The sequence below is a fragment of the Battus philenor genome, unplaced genomic scaffold (genome assembly GCF_028537555.1).
Source record: "Battus philenor isolate CCGP_79_NKW_IND1 unplaced genomic scaffold, ilBatPhil1.0.hap1 SCAF_2, whole genome shotgun sequence".
NCBI classification, from domain to species: domain Eukaryota; kingdom Metazoa; phylum Arthropoda; class Insecta; order Lepidoptera; family Papilionidae; genus Battus; species Battus philenor.
In genome coordinates, this window is record NW_027181682.1 from 13827596 (window position 1) to 13847067 (window position 19472).

The 19472-nt window shown below is 29.5% G+C and overlaps 1 protein-coding gene across 1 annotated transcript in view; it reads right to left on the minus strand.

The window, feature by feature from the left end:
• Window positions 1–19472, minus strand: part of Pde1c (Phosphodiesterase 1c) — a 193635-nt gene that overhangs the window by 100258 nt on the left and 73905 nt on the right. The gene's annotated exons all lie outside the window — the stretch shown is intronic.

The following is a 19472-nucleotide window of genomic DNA, read 5'->3' on the forward strand; positions in this document are numbered from 1 at the left end:
GATAAAAATTACGAGCCGTAAAACACCTCAATGCGAAATGGCGGACGTCATAAATATTTCTCGTATTTTTTGGTCCATGGTTAGATAGGTTTGTCAAATAAATGACAATATGTTTTTCTTATTTTTCTCCTGGGAAAATTCTTTGTGTGATACATTCGATTCGACACCAGTAATCAAAACTACGGGAACGCTTTCGTACACTATTACGAATCTAGGATACAGCTGAAACACCCTACGCCTTGTTAAGAGTTTTGGAAAAAGGAAAGGCGTAATCTAAGACGTTCAAGTCTCTAGTTGCGCGTGAAAATGCAATGTCTGTGTCTTTTGTGAATCGAAATTTGGTCTTATGAACGTATTTCAATATCCGTATCAAAACTTTACCATAGTTCAATGTATATTCTCTTCCTCCTTTAAAATACGTGTCGATAAAACGAAAACATAAATAATAACTAAAACAGTGCAATAGTTAATGAACTCACAAGATTTTCATATCCAAAATGTATCTTTTTTTAAACAACATTACATAGCACTTAGATACATAGTACGTACGAAAATCTTGAGTCGGGAAAATTATAGTAAAGATATATTATTAAGGAATGTTTTTAATAACATTATTTAACCATTTTCGTTTACAAACTAAAATACCTTCATTAAAAGTGCCATATAATATTTAGATTTCTACATTAAAATATAACATTTATTAAATACGTCTAGAACACGTGTATTTATACAGAATAGCAAAGTAAAACAATTTTCCGAACAATATTTTCAATCTGATTACCATCTCAATAAAAGCGGATAGGATTACGACCTTTTAGCCACATCATACTCTTTAATATTCTTAATATACGTAGTTTCCGTAATTCTGTCGACTTTAAAGTTGACCGCAAAAAGAATCAATTAATCTTCATCTTCATCGTAATAATTAGTCGAACAGCAATAAAAGTCAAATAATACACGATGGTGAAAAATTAATTAATAATTTACGACTCATAAAACTTTCAGCTTTAAAGGTAAGCCTTTTTGAAAGAAACTATATATTCTGCTTAAACAAAAGCAGTTCCCTTGACTCTATTTAGATATGTGTATATGTTATTTTATCATAATATTGGTATAATTTTGTTTTCTTTTCCACACAAATTTAATCAAAATTATAATCATAGATATTATAATAATACAGTGAATGACTACAAGAGATGTTTTGCTTTATTACCGTTTATTTTTTATTGAACAAGCATGCTTATTAAACTAATGAAAATGTTGCAGATTTTAATTAAAATGGATACATCTTCATGTTCAAGTTCATCGTCATCGTCTGATGAAGATTCAAGTAAGTATTTATTTTGTTTATTATGTATTTAGTTATTCAATTATTTTGCAATTTATATACGTCTAGCCTTTCTATCTAACAGCAAATCTGAGCCAAACACTCCGATTAATTTTATTATTGGAAATAAATTTAACGGATGAAAATAGTTACACTATTTTTCGTATAAAAACTTCAAATTGTCTCAAACGTAACGCCAAGTAATATTATAGTAAGTCTTTTAAAATAAAATAAAAAACAAAATTTTAATAAATAACGTAAGCAATACGGTGAACGACATGAACTACATGTTTTAAAATAGCTACATAAATATTTTGTAATAAAAAATATCGTGTAGATCTACTTTATTTTTGTTATAATATATCTTGTATACTATCTGCGGTCGACCCAGATAATTTAGTTATTTGTCGAGCCCGCAACAAGAAAAAAGCTACAGTTTTTTTATTTAAATATTATCATCATCGCTGTACATAAGACTTTCCCATAGATTTATAATAGAACCAATTGATAGATACTATTAACTATGATGTGAAACTATATGTATGTAAAAGATAACTTATTTGTTCTATCGCCATTTATGTTTTAGTTCTTTCAATTCTCGGCAGCTTGGAAGTTGACAACATGTCTGATTTAGAAGATATAATGAAAGGTAATTTTCACTCCTCTGTAATAAAAAAATGTAATAACTTGTAAATGTGTTTCACTTTTATATTTTAGCGAAATTAGAATACAAAAATATATTACGTAAGTCTAATCACGTCTTTTATTTCAGTTATATTATAAACGTATTTATTTATTTCTTAAATTGATTGCTTTTAGACAAAATGGAGAAAGACTATTATAAGAAAAAATTTCGTAAGTAATTATTTGTGTCAAATTAATTAGATTATCAGATATTAATGAATACTGAATAAATATATATCTAAATTTCAGGAGAAGAATTACTAGAAGATGGTAAATATATATGAAACTATTTTCTTAAAAGCTGGTAGCCAGTCTTACTAATGTGATATTTTCAAGTAGCGATGTCACAATAAAAGATATAGAATAATCAGTTATTTATAATAAAGAGATAAAAATTAAAGAAGTTAATTGTACACATATTATTTTATCGTTTTAAAAAAATAACAAAACTTTATAACATCAGAAATATTGATATATTTATTTACTAAAACGACACCTTAAAAATATAAACTGAAAAATCAGATTGGAACTATTTAAACTTTGTTAGACTATTTTATTTAGGTATAAAGGAACTTCTATTTTTGTAAAATCGTATGTATTGTGTTCTTTTAGAGAAAAATCAGGATAGATATTTCGAGAAAGTTCTAGAACATGTCAAATCCATAACAAGTGAGTAAAAATTAAGTTTTTTTTTTTAATTTAAAAGTGATACAATCTTTCATGAATTTCTCATTATTTTATTAAATAAGCTTAAATGAGAACCAATGAAGAGACATAGTGAACAAAAGATTTTGAAAAACGAAATCTTGCATAACACGTTTAGTCACAAAAAATAGGCACTTTTACCTTTTTTATAACACTTGAATATTGTAAGTGGTAAAAAGGTTTTATTTTATAAGAGAGAGTAAGTATATCTGAAACATATGTTGATTCTTAGACTGAGTACAGGGACTTTATAACCATTATTAACTACATTTTGCAGGTTGAATGCGTTTTTGAAATAACATATTTTGTATTATATTAACATAAATAAAATTTCAGAAAGCGTGGTGATTACAAATTTCACAGGCTATTTGTTTAAGGGTACAGAAAGAGTATATATATATCAATTAGTTAAGACAACACGCCAGGAGTCTCACAGCTATCGTAGATTATTTTTTATTTATTAGTTCGTGGATTTCAAATCCCTGAGTCTAGCTATAAAAGCCAGAAAGGTTAACTGCGCCCATCACCAATCTTAACTTCTAAATTGCATCACAGTTTTGTGTATATTGTAAAAAACATCACAAAATACATATGATTCCGTGAATTTATATATATTTTAAATTCGTTTAAGTCTTCGTGTTACGTTTCGTTATTTATTTTTCAGAGAGCAAATAATAAAAAAAAACTACAGTAATACTAAAACAAAGCAGCGGTCTGAAGCTCCTGTCAGATTAAAAATATTTGTATATCCATTGTTTTATTTTTAATTTACCGTTAATATTATTTATTTTGTGGCAATGTTTTGAAATTCGAATAATTTAAAATACGCTGGGAGTAATGATGTGGCAGCATTGCGTCTACGTCGTACCGACGCAATCAAAACCAATAGAACAATAAAGAAACAATAACATTTTAATATCGCGACCTTATTGCCTCTCATAACTGCGTCACGTTTCATAGCTTTCCGGCTCGCGTTACGATTTTATTCGCATAGAGTCATTTATGCTCGGAAATAGGCGGAATAAAATGAAAATAGTACGCCTTCAAACGTACGTAGACTTCAAAATTTATTACAATACAATAGAACTGAATATAAATAAATATAACTTATGGTGTCAAAGATAATATACAGAAATAAAAATAATAGTTATAAAGCTTTAAAGTTGTGAATGTTTAGCTCACTTTAACTATTAACACTTTTTTGTACACTAAACACAATAAATAGAGGCAAAAAAAGAAACAATTATGGTCTAAGGCGAACTCTACCAGACAACCTATAGATGGAGATGAAAAACATGAAGTAGAGGGCAGTTTATGATGTACGTACATACAAATAAATACATTCATATATGCAGACAATAATACTTACTTATACATATATATATATATACATGTATAAATAAATATTTACGTGGGAGAGGTACTACATAAATACGATTAATTAAGAGATGCTACACTATATCCTATTTTAAAGGAGAAGGAAGTGCTCTTTTAAATTTTTTTTTAAATGCTGACAGCGATTTGACGCATGTGATTGGTTCTGGTAGCACATTCTATAACCTGACAGCGACAAAAGTAAAAGATTTCTCCATAAAAATAGTAGAAAAAGCAGGGATAGTCAATTTGAAGTTCTCCAATGATCAAAGCAACTTATCATATGAGTCACGTAAGAAAAAGAGCTCATTTTTCAGTAAAAAGCTTCAAAAAATTTACACCTATTTTCAATCCTTCTGTATAAACTTATCACAAGCGAAAATAATTTTAATTGTATATTAGATTGCGACAGGCGAATAACATCTGGCAACAGTAATTAGTTTTAATGTATAGTAACCTGAATTAGGCGATCTGTGTCTTGTAGTGCGCGTCTATAGGCAGAGATAATTAATGATGATGAACATTTTTTATTACAAAATTATGTTAACGTATTTTATTATTTTTGAAACCATTGATTTTAGAATAATTAATACTTTACCATAATTTAGAGCAAATGATCTTTATCATTTTACCTTTTTATAGTTTTTACACTTATAACTAATCAGGATGATAACAATATCATCCTGATTAGTTATAAGTGTAAAAACTATAAAAAGGTAAAATGATAAAGATTGAGAGATGATAAAGATTGAAAAATGATTAAGATATAATTTTTTTATAAACTTAAGAACAATCTTAAGTTTATAAAAAAATTATATCTTAACATAACTACAAATAGTCCAGTAGCGACCGTAAAGAAATATGATTTACTATAAAAAATATGTAATTCTCTGTATATTATTAATTAAAGAAAAAGATTCTGGGGAATACTAGAATACAGAAAAATGTACATACATAAAATGTATTTTTTAATAAATGATTCACAATTTTGAATATATGTGTTTAAGATATGTGTATCTTAAAATCTATTAAAATCGGTATATTTTAGTAGATATAAAGACACAAGAAACAAATTCTTGTGTTATTCGTAAAAAATTGTGAACATAAAATACATTGTCAAGTTTGTAAGTACCTAATATTAAAGATAATGAAATCAAAAATTAATTATAATTTTGAAAACATTAAATTTTAATAGGGGTGACAAAACCTAATTTTATTTAATTTTAATTACATACACTAAATATGTAAAGTCGATAATACTGTCTAACTTTGTTCGGCACATTTGCTATGCAAAATGTCATTTTTCCATCATCTATTCGCCTGCAATGATGTGGAACCACCAATTTAACGTGTGTACAGAGGATTTGCAACATTATTCAACATGTACATTATACGATGACTCATCGTAAACATTTAAAGAGGCAATGGCTACCAAGCAATTTAATATTCTCGTGGTCGATTTTTTTTGTCCTGTCTTATACAGTTTATCAAGTGACATTTGCTAATTCGTCGAAGAACCTCTTTAAAGGTAGAAAAACTCGACGGCTTCTTTGCAAGTTCAGCACAGACCGCAATTACTATACTAACTGCAATTTCACCGGATTACTAAAGAGTATACATATGCGATCTTGTTTTAAAAATTTAAATAACAAAACTAAGCAAGGGTCGAGCAAAGTCAAAGCTCTTAACGGATTAATAAACCTTAAGCCTCGCTCGGTCTTGCGAAATTATTTAATTGGCTTTACTTCGATATTCTGTAACAACAAAAGTAAATGCTGGTGGACATGCAGCAATTTTTAAGTTATATTTACTGACGAGTCACGTCTACTTGTTTTTATTTATGAATATATTTATTTCTTTTGTTTTTGTTTCCAAAACGACGATTGTATGCAAATCTGTATCTGATTGTTTGTATTTCAAAAACCCGGATAATTTAACTTTGTGTCAAGATTGATTGATAGCCATATCTGCATAAGCTCAGTTGATTTCATCACATATAAATATATACCACGGGTTCTAAAAGCTCATATAACAGAAAATACTTATGTTCATTCCAACCGTAGGATGTTTACTGTTGGACATAGTTCTCCTTCATAGTTTCTCGAAAGGACAAGTTGGAAAGCGGCCTGCATTGAGCGTTTTTTGATAACCCCAAAAAGGTTATATATGTGCCTTATGGGTGGAGATCCTGCGCTACGAAAACGTTAATCAAAAGTAAACGTTATTAAAATTAAACTGATTTTTAGCATGTTTTGCAAACTATTTTATTGTTTAAATTATATCGGAAGGAGATTTGAAAATTTCAGTAAAAGCCTTTAAATTGGATCCGGTCCGCTTCATTACCGCGCTGGAAGCGTGAAGTCGTCGCTTGAATAATGTAAGACATCTCCCACGTAGTGCCGGGGTAAAGAGGATTCGATTCCGGAATTTTGAACCTCTATTGCTATAATGCGGATGTAAACCAGGCAGTGTTGCCACGTTAAATATATTCAGGCGATCCCCAAAATTTATTTGACTGATTTATTAAATTTAAAATTCGAAAAATTGTTTATCTAACAAACGATTTACATCTACATATGTTATTGATGTCAAGTTGAGCATACAACTTATTCTAAAGAAATCCCTCAGACCTGAGAAGAATAGGCGAAATAAATTTAGCGGGTATGAAACTTGGCATTACCTTAGTATAGGAGATGTAACTGTCTTGAGATATACTTAAGTTATTCTTTTACGGGTAACTACATACGTTATTTTACTATATATATGTATATCATAATCATTATCAATTCAGCTAAAGGACGTCCATGGCTGGACGTAAGCTTATTGCATAGACTTCCAACAGCACCAGTTGAAATCAGCCGGTGTCTCGAGTATTTGGGCGACCGTGACAAGGTTTTTGTCCACGTATTAGGTGGACGATCTATGCTATGTTTACCGGTCCGAGGTTGATGACGTTTAATGCGGGGCTTCCCCCATATATTTTCCATTGGGCTGGTTGGAAGCAGCACGCTTTCACCGTGTCTTATGACCTTAACAAAGTCATTTTTACAGCCTGTGTGTGAACGTCTTACCTATGTGGACGAAATAATCGATATATTGTTTCTTTTATTTAAGCACTCTTATTTTTTTTAACTGTTCGTTTTACAAGGAAAGTTCATTTAATTTCTGAACGATACTTGATGTATTTGTGTACAGATAAATAATTTAATTTTAAAATTTTGTTATTTTAACTACATCTTCGAGTATGATAATAAAAAAGTATGTAATTTACTACAGATGCAGCGTTCTGTAATAATAAAATAAATATATATAAAACACTAACTGTTATTAACATTATCAAACTGAAATGGCTAGCGCTAAAAAATTAATGGCTGTAAGAATAAATGAACAAGAGTGGCCGTGGCTGTCGATGCCATAAATTTAATAAAAGGCATACTTCAATAGACACCGTTATCATATCATAATTTACAGTGAGTTCGTGTTTTACCTTGTGGAATTTTTTTTTGTATACTCTTAATAATCTTTTGTTTTAGGTAATTTGGCGTATATAACAATAGACATGGTACCAAAAATTACGGAGATTTAATGTCTTACTCTACGTAAAAAAATGTTTTTACTTTTGATATTCTTTTGTTTTAGGTTATTACATGTACTGTTAATAAGCGCTGTAATTATAACAAATAATTTGTAGGGAGTTCATCTTTTTACTTATGGATATATTTTTTAATGTACATTTCTTATTATTTTGTTTTAGATACAATTAATGTTTAACGATTAGGATATCATATGCCCCAATAAACAACGTGATCATATCACAATTACCAAAACGTATTTCTCAATGAGTTTATATTTTTTTATTACTTTTTTTGTTTTACATTGCTACAATATTTTATACGTGTACGTCTTTTTTGATGATGTATATAAGTATATATATATATATATAGTATAGTAGTATCAGACTGTTTTAGATTGTTAATAAATTACTATTTATTGAAGAATTATATTGTTTGTTCTATTTATTATCATATTATAAGTACTATTAATATTAAGAGGTAATAATAATTAATAAAACTTCATTTCAAGTAACTTGACATCGTAATAAATATGCGAGGAATTCTTGTTAAAAACGTATTGAGAATTTTTTTCTAAATTGCATTCCTACGCTGTGCAAAGCTGTTTATACTCGGACACGAGACTTATCTTACTGCGCGAAATAAATGAAGTTTGTACCATGATATTAACTTTAAAGAGATGTATGTTTTATTTCTAAAAATAAATGTAAAAAAAATGTTTAGCGTTGTCGGTTTAGTGCATAGATACCCATTGCAAGACATAGCCCTCCACCAAAGATTTATGGGGGATATACAGTAATCGCCACGTTTGGCAGGCAGGTTGGCGATCGCAGTGTGGCATTATGGTACGCTGAGGACACTGCTGTCCATCCTCTGGAAACTTGTTTGTGAGCAGTGGAAATCCTATATACTCGTAATTAATGCACAAATTGATTAGATTTTATCTCAGGGATCGAACCCAAGACCAACGATCGCAACTCTTAGTCCTTTACCGCTAGGCTACCACAGCTCTCATATATGAATATAAAAGTAATTTATACTGAAGTATGCATATTTTTAGTTTGATATTTTATTGCGCTAGTGGCGGATGATAAATTTGTGATAACAAATTTTGGCAGCAGTTTAAGAAAAATTGTGCAGTGTTATATTATTACGAAGATATTTATTTACTTCATTCGAGGTAAAACGAAAAGTGACTTGATATGCATTTGAGACTATCGCTTTAATATATATATATATATATATATATATATATATATATTATGTATGTTGTATAGGGAGACCTAAGAATTTTAGAAAAGCATAGATGGTACATGGCACAAAAAAGATCAACCTTCACCTTAAAGCTACGAAGAATATCGTCTGGGAGGCCTATGTCCGGCAGTAGATACTCTAGAGCTATGATGATGACGATGAATTTATTCAAGTCAGAAAACATATTTTTAAAATTTAACTCTTACAGCCGTAATACTTGGCTATAATACTTTTAAAGCGAAGCGTCCGGGGATAGCTGATATGCTATATAAAAGAACAGTAGAACAACAACTAGAATACAATACAATACATCACACTAAACTTTTTCCACTTAAGACAACAGAACAGTAGGAATAACGACAATTTTCTTTTTCAGTCCTCTGAAAAGTCTAGAATACGATGTAATGTATTCTTTATGATATATGTTATATATTGAACCTACTATGCAGATTACTTATTAACCTCATTATAGCTTGATAATATATTAATATTTCTTAAAGTTGTATTTTGTAAAGGGAAAATAGGTTTAAAATACTAGAATGCCTCACAGCCTGGACGGAAATGCGAACCAGATTCATTTGAATTACAAATAGTTTCTTCCCGCCCGAGAGCAGTTGTTTCCGTAAACCTACATAAAGCCGTCGAAGAATATTTCAATGAATAAAATGAATTTCATATAATTTTATCTGCTTTTATTTTATACGAACAATAGAAATGGCCGATGTCAAAATAGACTTTTTTAAATATGCTCTTCTGAAAATGTTCAGAATTGTAATACAGTACAAAAAAATATTAACACATTTCTCCGAAATCAAATAAAAGTCGTTCAATACATGAGTATTAAATTGGCTTTGTGGCTTTTGATAAAATTCAATAAAATCGGGCGAACTGAGATGTAATAAATGAATCGACTATACTTTTCATCTTCCCTCGCGAAATCAAAGTTATCAACCTAATTTAACACCGACAAAGATACCCATTCTAACAAAGCGAACGCGAAAATTACTGATATGGAACGATTGACAACTTTTTGTAGGAACGACAATAGATAGAAATAGATTTCTGTTATCCTTTGTTAAATTGTTAGAAGAACGAACGAAGAACAAAATTGATTTTATCGCAAAATTAATGTTCTGATTTTTTGTGCGAAATAACCTTTAAACCTTTAAGAATAACATTAAATAACTAACCAAAAATATAAAGGATATATGTAAATAAACGTTGCAATTTATAGAATAATTAATCAGCGGTTTAAGTTTATGTTTATCAAGGGAAACGACAAAGATTTATCAGAAAGAAATAAGTTTGTTAGTTGTGTTGTTCTGTCTTTAGTTTACAGAGACATTATTTTTGTAGCGTTGATTAGTATAGAACAAAGTGTTCATATGACAGGGAAATTAAATCTTACGTTAGCAAATATTAAGTCAATTATTATTGGTCAGTTTTCTACTCCTTCTCAGTAATTAATATCTCTGTCTAAAAACGCCTTGACGGAATTTTCATACTATCCTAAGATAAGATTTTTTCGGGTTTGTTATAATGGAAAATATAGTTTGTAGATATAAAGTTTTCATATGTGTTTTACGGCTGAAATGATGACAAAACTTGTGAGTGTAAATCAATGGGATCCGTTAAACGCTTTTGCAAGGTTTTCATTTCTGAATTACATTTTGTTTGTGTTTCAAAATCTTTGATATGATTATTTTACGACATGTTTTTCTGTAATATTTTACGTATTCACACGAGGTAAATGTATTCTTGAAAGAGAATAGTCGCAAGTTAAATAAGGCTCTGTGAATTTATAATTCGAGTTACTGAGTGTATGCGATTTAAACCAACGCTAAATATGCGCACGAACTTTCAGAAATTCTAAATTTAATTATCTCATGGTTATGAAGTGTTATGTATTCGAGAAACATATTGTGTTATTCCTTGATTTGGCATATTAATAGAATATACTTATCGATTATATATAATGATAGTATTTACTTATCGATGGAGCAGGCTCAACAAATACAATAATCTAAATACAAACCACACTGTTATAGGTAACAGTGTGGTCTGTATTTAAAGTATTTAGAATTACATGAATATGAATTAGAAACAAAAGAACCAAGGTCACTGACGTAGCTCGAAGGTGGCTCGTCTGAATTGGCAGTGCGTGGAGCACATCACTTGTGCAACCGATAGCCCTTGTGGCCGAAAAGTTCTTAAGTGGCGACCACTAACGTGTGGACGCGTCGTTGTAAAGTGTAACCTTGTAACTGGACGTCCTGTGCGCTTGCCGATACATAACAATAAAGTAACTTGGAAATGTATTAACTAGGTATTAAGTGAAGGTGTCGAATGGAGTATTACACGAGTAGTAATTTCACAAGCCTTTTATACATGTTTATACGTATATAGCTTGTGAGAGTAACATGGGTGGCGTCTCTTATCCCGATAACTGCAACCGATCACACGGTTGTCTTAGGTCTGATCTAAGAGCCTTCAGCGCTATGCCCTGAAGCTGTAAATGCCAAAGGCCATGTTCTTAAAGCGTCTGACTTGTTACTAGACTCACTCTGGGAGTGCAGGTTTGAATCTCAGCGGAAGCGGACCAATTTACCTTGTTAACAATTAAGATAAATATATAATTTGATATACGGTGTGACATATATATCATACTGAAACATATGTTATATTCATACACTTTTAAGTATCAGATATTTCAGTTGAGCGGGTTCTGTAACACAGTTTTGAAACCAAACTAAGTTAAGCATTAGTTAATAAATGCAGCAATGTCACTGAATACCCACATTAAGAGCGAGAGAAAATAGTTTAAGTTAGTTAAAAAATATTTTGCGATAACAGAAAAAATTCCTATTATAATTTTTACCACCTTAAGTATAACAATAATTTTGTAAGTAATTATTTTTATATTTGTTAAAAATCGCTTAGAAATATAACAATTAAGACGCAGATTAAGTTAAATTCGCGACGTAGAACTCAATGTAAAATATTTAATAAAATTATTTTGTTAAAATATAAAACATAATAAAATTAAGTACAACACATTTTCGAAGCTTTTATCCTTCAGCGAGGAAGCGTTTACAATCGGATTATGAACCCGTTTCAATTTCACCAATTTCCTGGTATCGGTTCTGTCGGCAAAATTCAAAGAGATCACATAATGTAACTAAATTTTGTGATTTCTATATAAACGATATTTCAATGGAACTAATATTGTAACAAGTAAATATTAAATTAAACAAATATTTATTATTTCAAATATTATGTATGTAATAGTATAAATATACAATTTTATATATTTAAATATGTGTTTAAATATAGTCTTATCAGCTTCAAAATGTTAATTCTATCCGGAAAAACCTAGAGAAAAACTCGAAACAATTCTAATCTCAGTCCTTGTCGACTATATACAAATAAATAATAGAACAAAGAATATTTTTTTTATAATAATACTATAAAAATATAATAAATTCAAGATCCCTGCAATCCATTAGACGCTATAATAAAAGCACAACATTCATTTAAGAATAAGATTTAAATTCCAACTAATTAATGTACTAATCCGTACTAATTATTGAAAGAAAACGAAATTTAAAAAAGGATTATAAAAGCTTACCTAATTAACTGAAGGAATGTAATGATAATGGACTTTTTAAAAATAACTGTGTAAAAATATTTGTGAATTAGTTGAGCAAATGGCTTGGTTTTGAAAATTGTATATTAATGTATCTTATCCCATAGTAAGCAAAGTTTGTATAAGTTTTATGACCATAAATTCTTTGAACCCAAAGTCCAATAAAAAATATATTATTTATTAATTAAAGAAGTTAAAATTAAATTTCATTACAGTAACACGAATAAAGAAATTTCAATATTCATATTTCTCATTGGTGTGATTATTTGTAGCGATAATACGAGTTGTATGAACAAAAGCATTTGTTTATTTATACATATTATTACTCACTTAGGTTTATTTACATCGATCACTCGTGTACGTCAAAAAACGATACTAATTTGACATAAAAATACTTCAACTTCAAAAAATTATATATATTACTTTTAAAAAATGAACAATTTAATTTGTAAAAAACAGTTCTCTTTATAATCCAGTTATCTAAATACATGTCTTTAAAACATTGTAAATAAAATATTCTAACAGGCTTCTAAATTAAATGTAGGATCATAAGGATTTAAACCCCAGCTTAACCAGCTGACGGGCATTTCAATTTTAAGTTCGTACGCTGCCAGTTCCAAGTTGCTTTAATCAACAATTCTAGCTGTAATCAACAGAAATGTACACATGGTTAAAATTTATTAAATAATATGTTATTCAATGTACCAAAAAATACGAAAATTACTTATTTTATCTCCATGCACATTATTAACGAATTAATAATAAAAAAACACAATTTCGTTAGATTTACTTCTCATTAAGCTGACGTACGCGTCTGTACTAATGACAAAACACATTAGGGGACCGTAAAGTCAAGGCAAAAAACTGCAGTAAGGCGTTGCCTACAAGCACCATTTACGTATAATGAATTAAAGAACAGTGAACGACAAAATGGCGTCAACGATGTCTTTATTATTCAAGTAGTGAGGTCACGCTTTCTATGCGGTAATGAAGCAAAACAGATCGATTAAAAGAAATGCGTGAAGTTGCGGGGTGACTTTTAAAATTTAAATAATGGCTTCTATTTATAACTTGTACAAATTTCAAACGCTTATAAATAGTGAATCTTGTCAATATTTTTGACAAGGATTCATTGTTTAGTTTGTACTCAAAGATTAGTATTAAATATACATTTATATGTAAGTTTTATATCTACATTCGTATGAAACATACACTTATAATAAATGGTTCCCTTGAGAAAAATAAATTGCAATGAAAAATGCATACATGAAAATGGTTTTAAAATAACTAGCTTCTAATTTATGAAGTATGATGTTTATTAACCACTCTTCCTCAAATACTTTATATTTCCATTAATAACTTGAACACTTTTACGCCTGGAAATGCATTTTACATATAAAAACGTAAACAACGTGTGAATATGTAAAGAATATTTATTTCCGTAAATTTACGTACGGTATGGAAATCGGGAGAGTACGCGATTTTCTAAGGTAATAGTAACAAGTAAAAATAACTAAAAATTCCTGTTACAAAGGTCATTTTACGTACGTATAGTGTTTACGAAAAGGATTTACTTTCTCGTACAATTAAATACCGAGGTGGTATCAATATTACGTTGTATTCGAGTGTGAACTTGCGGAGCTAGAGTTCGTGAGCAAGTTTGTGTACTTTGGCTCAATGATGTGACCCGGGAAGCTGCGAAATGCAAATCGGAGGCGCACGTAAATGGAAAAGTTTGATATTCGCAAAATGCACTGATTTTGCAAGACAAAAACGTCTATATCGCAACCAAAGTCCTGTACATGCTCCGAATTATTGAGATTTACAAGATTGATGATTTCCACAAGATCTGAAGAAGAAACGATGGAGAAACAGAATATCCTTAATTAGACACTCTTAACCATTTTAAAACAGATAACAGTGATGGCGCATAAATGCATTGCATAAAAAATAATGCTTTGTTCAAAGTTCACATTCTATTTTGTAATTTTGATTTAAAAAAAATAAAATTTTTATTGTTTAATATTAAGTTTACGTTACGTTAGTTGGTAACTCCACTCCCTGAGAAGATATTAGTCTTGCAACTAAGTATATAAAATTAAGTAAATAAACAAGATTGTTTCTAAACTTGAAATATCAAATTTTTTGAGTTTCGGAGCTAGAGAATGTATTGTGGGAATATTTATAAAAAAAAATTATAATATTAAAACTTAGTAAGGATTATATTATTGCAATAATAAATTCACTTTTCCATTTGCACCGTTCATTGTGATTTGAACATAACGTAATGGTAAAACAATTTATCATGAAATTATTTCTAATTAAATATAAAATATTCCAGGTTTACATTTCTGAGGCTTACGATTGTAATACTTTTCTGTGTTAGAGTTTTATAAACACACTATTTTTGAGATGAAATTTTTCTCAGTTCATTTTCTATATAAGTATATATTTTGTAACTGTAAATGGCATGAGAAGTATTTTTTTGAGGTGATAATGAAGTTATTATTTATTAAATAATTAAAAACAAAAATATCATTATTTAAATTCAATAGAGTATTAGTTAAAATACTATTTTGGCACAAGTCTCGACCATTGATATTACAAAGCAGTGTTGTATCAAATCAACCATGAAATTTTACTTCAATAACCTGACAAATTTATTCAAAAGTTAACGAGCCAAAAGTCCCGACTACTGTATGATCAGGTCATTTATCTTTTAACCAATTTTTTTAGTTTTTGTTGTAAAATATTTAGATAAACTCACGTTTTGGTTCCTTAAACTCTAGTGTATTTACAGCGATGATACTCGTTTTCTCTTACCTGAAACAAATAAAGACAATTAATATTATTATTGTATTTCTGAGTCCTTTCTAAAATAAATACTATATAATAAGCAAAGAGATATTTAAAAAAAACTTATGAAAAATGTACTTTGTATAAGAGATGGAGTGAGAAGATTCAGGAACAGTCAGAGATACTACATTCGTGATATTTTAAATTAACTTTCTTAAATTGTCAGTCAGTTAAGAATTACTTTAAATTAAACCAATCCATCTAGTGTAATTACGCCAGGGTCCAAAAGTGGGTGTGTTCACCGTTACATTCAAAGGTTCTTCATGAAGGAATCTTAAAACTAACAATGCCTATGACACCTTTTTACCGATAGCGCGATGTAAAATGTTATTAGCGCCATGTACGTAATACAAGAACTTCACATGCGTAATACTGACATAATTGTTATAAAATAATGCTTTAACTAAACGTTAAATAGTTTAGTGAAAACAGTCCGAATGTATTCACGCAGTATAAATGTTTGTGGATTACGTACTCGTTTCGGGGAACCCAAACCATTCGCACTACACGGGTAGGCTCCCCCTCAAATATCTTATCGTAAGTAGAAAAGCGATTATTCTGGTGGCCACCGGCAATTGAAAGGGAACAATGAAGCTTAAACTGAACTGAATAAACATTAAATTGTACTACCTTCAGGATTAATTCACGTAGCAACTACAATAACGCTGTTATAATGATAATAAAACTAACTTTTTTCTCTTTGTCGTCTGTAATATTTATGGTTTTGATTTTAAAATGGATAAAATTAATTTTTTATATTATTTATTTTATGTAGACTTCGTATATATAAAATAATAGAGCAGTAGTAAAATTGTATCTCTCTACTTATATTCTCATATTACGGGTTCGCTTACTAGAAGATGGAAGCAACGAAAGGTGAAACCGGATATATCCAAAACCAAAAACTACGAAAGATTCCATACATAAACCTATGCCTGCTGATGTTCGCGTGATTAGATTTCATTTTATTTCACAAAAAAAAATATTGCACCGTATAAATTATTTGTTTGTTTAGGTGTACACATTGACATACATCTTCACTCTCATTATAAAATAAATAAATTAATACAGTTAAACAGTAACTTAAATTACATTTACAACTTACATTTAACATACGCATACATATCAATAATAATTGTTTGTATTTTAATTTGTAGTTTCTGTAATTTGGGTTGGTATAATATAGCCTTAATAGTAATTTCTTTTATTTGCAGTTATCCGTGGATAATGCTCCTCGTACGTATTTTGTGGGCAATTGGCTTTTGAATCACGATTGCGCTGTTATTTTAGTAATGACAAGTGAACTCTCTTGAAACTTGAATTATGGTCCGTCAATCCTTTAGTCTTATGATATGGCTTGGCCAATACAGCACTGAGCACCGGTGGAATACTCTGACACTATTTGTATAGGAATATAGATAGCCTTTGGGGTGAACAAAGGACCTTGTTAATGTCTTCGGAAGACGCAGAATGTAGCTTGCTTTTAACCGGTCCTATTGAAGATTGATGGCGGGGGAGAGGAATTTATTGTCATGATGATGGGTGATCACTCAGGTGTTATTAGCGATGTAATCTTGTCTTTCACTAAAAAATGCTCATTTTTAAGCTGAAATGACCCCGTATATCTACAATATAACAAATGCACATTATTTTGGTTAATAAAGAAGCTAAAATCAAATATTTGAAAGAATTTGTTATGAATGATAATGCATTTAATAAAATCAACCAAAGTCAGGAATACAAAGTAGATAAATATAACATCTTACGTAAATTATTAGCAAAACACTTTTTATAAAATCTCAATAAAATTAGATTACATAAATAATGTGTTATATGTTGGATTACTGTATCTAAGAAAATAATGAGACTATTTAACAAAAGACTTACAATGTATCAATTATTACACATTAATTTTCATTGTACTCACATACAATGAAAAAGGAATATTATTCAATAGCTGACAATTATATCACCTTAGCGTTCATTCCAGCTTAGAAGTATTCCATTGAATGATACTGTAATATGCAAAACCCGTGTTTAAAAACATTAGTTTTATCACAATGACAATTTAGATCAAAGTTTACACTAATATAAAAGTGTTCTATCAATATTTACGTTTAGTGGATTATAAAACGTATAAACGATTTCTATGCGGTTCATTTATAGTATTAAATGTAACGAAGAGTTATTGTGAGACATTGATTTTAATATAATTAATAAAATGAAAATTTTCCTACCTGTCAGATGTAAGTACTCTTTGGTTATAGACTTCTTTTCAATCGTTTCTTTATTACTAACAGTCGTGTTCGTCTGAACCATAATCATCATAATTTTGAATTTAGAACATATAGAATCGGTTGGAAGCATCTAGCGTGTTCCAAAGAACTTAACAATAGGGATAGATGCCCTACGCTTTATTTGATCTTACGTTGTCTCCTCTTATATTATATGTATTTAAAGATCTCAGTCATCCTCCATTAAACCCACTGCTACTTCAACTGTCCAATCCGCTAGGCTACACTTTTTAAAGAGTGTCAATTAAAAAGATTCTTCTTCGCATTCGTTCATTCATTGCTAAAAATCGTGTCGATCTTAAAACACCAGCTCTTGTTGCCGTTGCTCATGCTAGCTTATCCTCTATTTTACTCATGACAGTGGTAATAGAGAGTTCAGTTATTTGATTTAACTTGATCAGACCTGCAGGTTTATGACCATCCATGCGCTCTCTTACCGTTTGTTTTATCTACGACCAAAGGTTTGTCTAAGATATCTCTTTATACCAAAATAACCAAAGACGTAGTAGAATATCTTAGAAAGCGTTGTCTGCATTTTTAGTTGGTTGTGAATGGACTTTTATGCGTCTATGGTATCCGTAACGTATTCCTCTAATACTATATGTCAAAAGACTAAATCCGTTTTAGCACCGAATATTTATCATAGCTATATATTTTGCTGGTAAAATAACCAAATATATATGGCATTAAAACGTTATTTTAAAGTATACATTCGGTAGCGTTTTTTGTTTTTAAACTTTTTCATAATTTACGTAATTTATCATTTTGTGTAAATGGTAACAAAAAATGAATTTGATCTTATAAACTGCCGATTTGAGCAAATCATACGGTTTTTTATATATTAGCCTAAATCATAACACTTTACGTACCTGTTCATTCTTTAAATAGCATACTTTCATATTAAATTATATGATTAAATTAATGTATTAATTTATTCTTTTGAAGGCTTCAAATCAAAGGCTTCGTTTTCCGAACTACATAAAAAAAACATCAAAGCCTAGTTTAAAAAAAGTTACTTTATCCAATATTATTAAGAACCTTTCAAAGGATTTGTACTTCAAAGCGTCTGTATAAATTGATAAGGGAAAGACCTGTCCAAAAAAAATTTGTAAGCACCTATTTGAAGTTGATATTTTTTGTTACTAATTTTTGGTATTTCTTTATAGTTCCCGAGATTATCATAAGCTTATTAATAGCTAATGGCGCAGACGCGAGATACGAGAATATAAACATTAAAACGGATTGGTGGGAAACGGCTTTGTTTTATCAGATATATCCCAGATCCTTCGTCGACAGCGACGGTGACGGAATAGGCGATATAAACGGTGAGTAAAAATGAACACTAAAAACCTACAATATAATCTAATGGTTTTTGGTCCACAACACACTCTAAGGGAAGACTTCTTATTGTCTCTTAGTTTAATTACGCTATTAATTCATATATACTTAAAGCTGGTTTAGTTTTTCATATAAATAAATGAAAAATAAGTCTAATATAAGAATTAAATGAACTTAATCATTAAAATTACATATTTGTTAGAAGAATTTAAATCGTTAGTGATTTTTCGTTGCATAATAATAATATCGACAATTAAATAAATCTATCAATTTGAGGTACAAGATAAATTACAATTAAAAAAGGTATTGTACACCTGCTTGTATTGGGGATATATGTACAGTATAGTTATAAATAATAAAAATTATATTACATATGTTCATTCAAAGAGACTAGTCGTGTAAGTTATGAAAACGATGCCAGA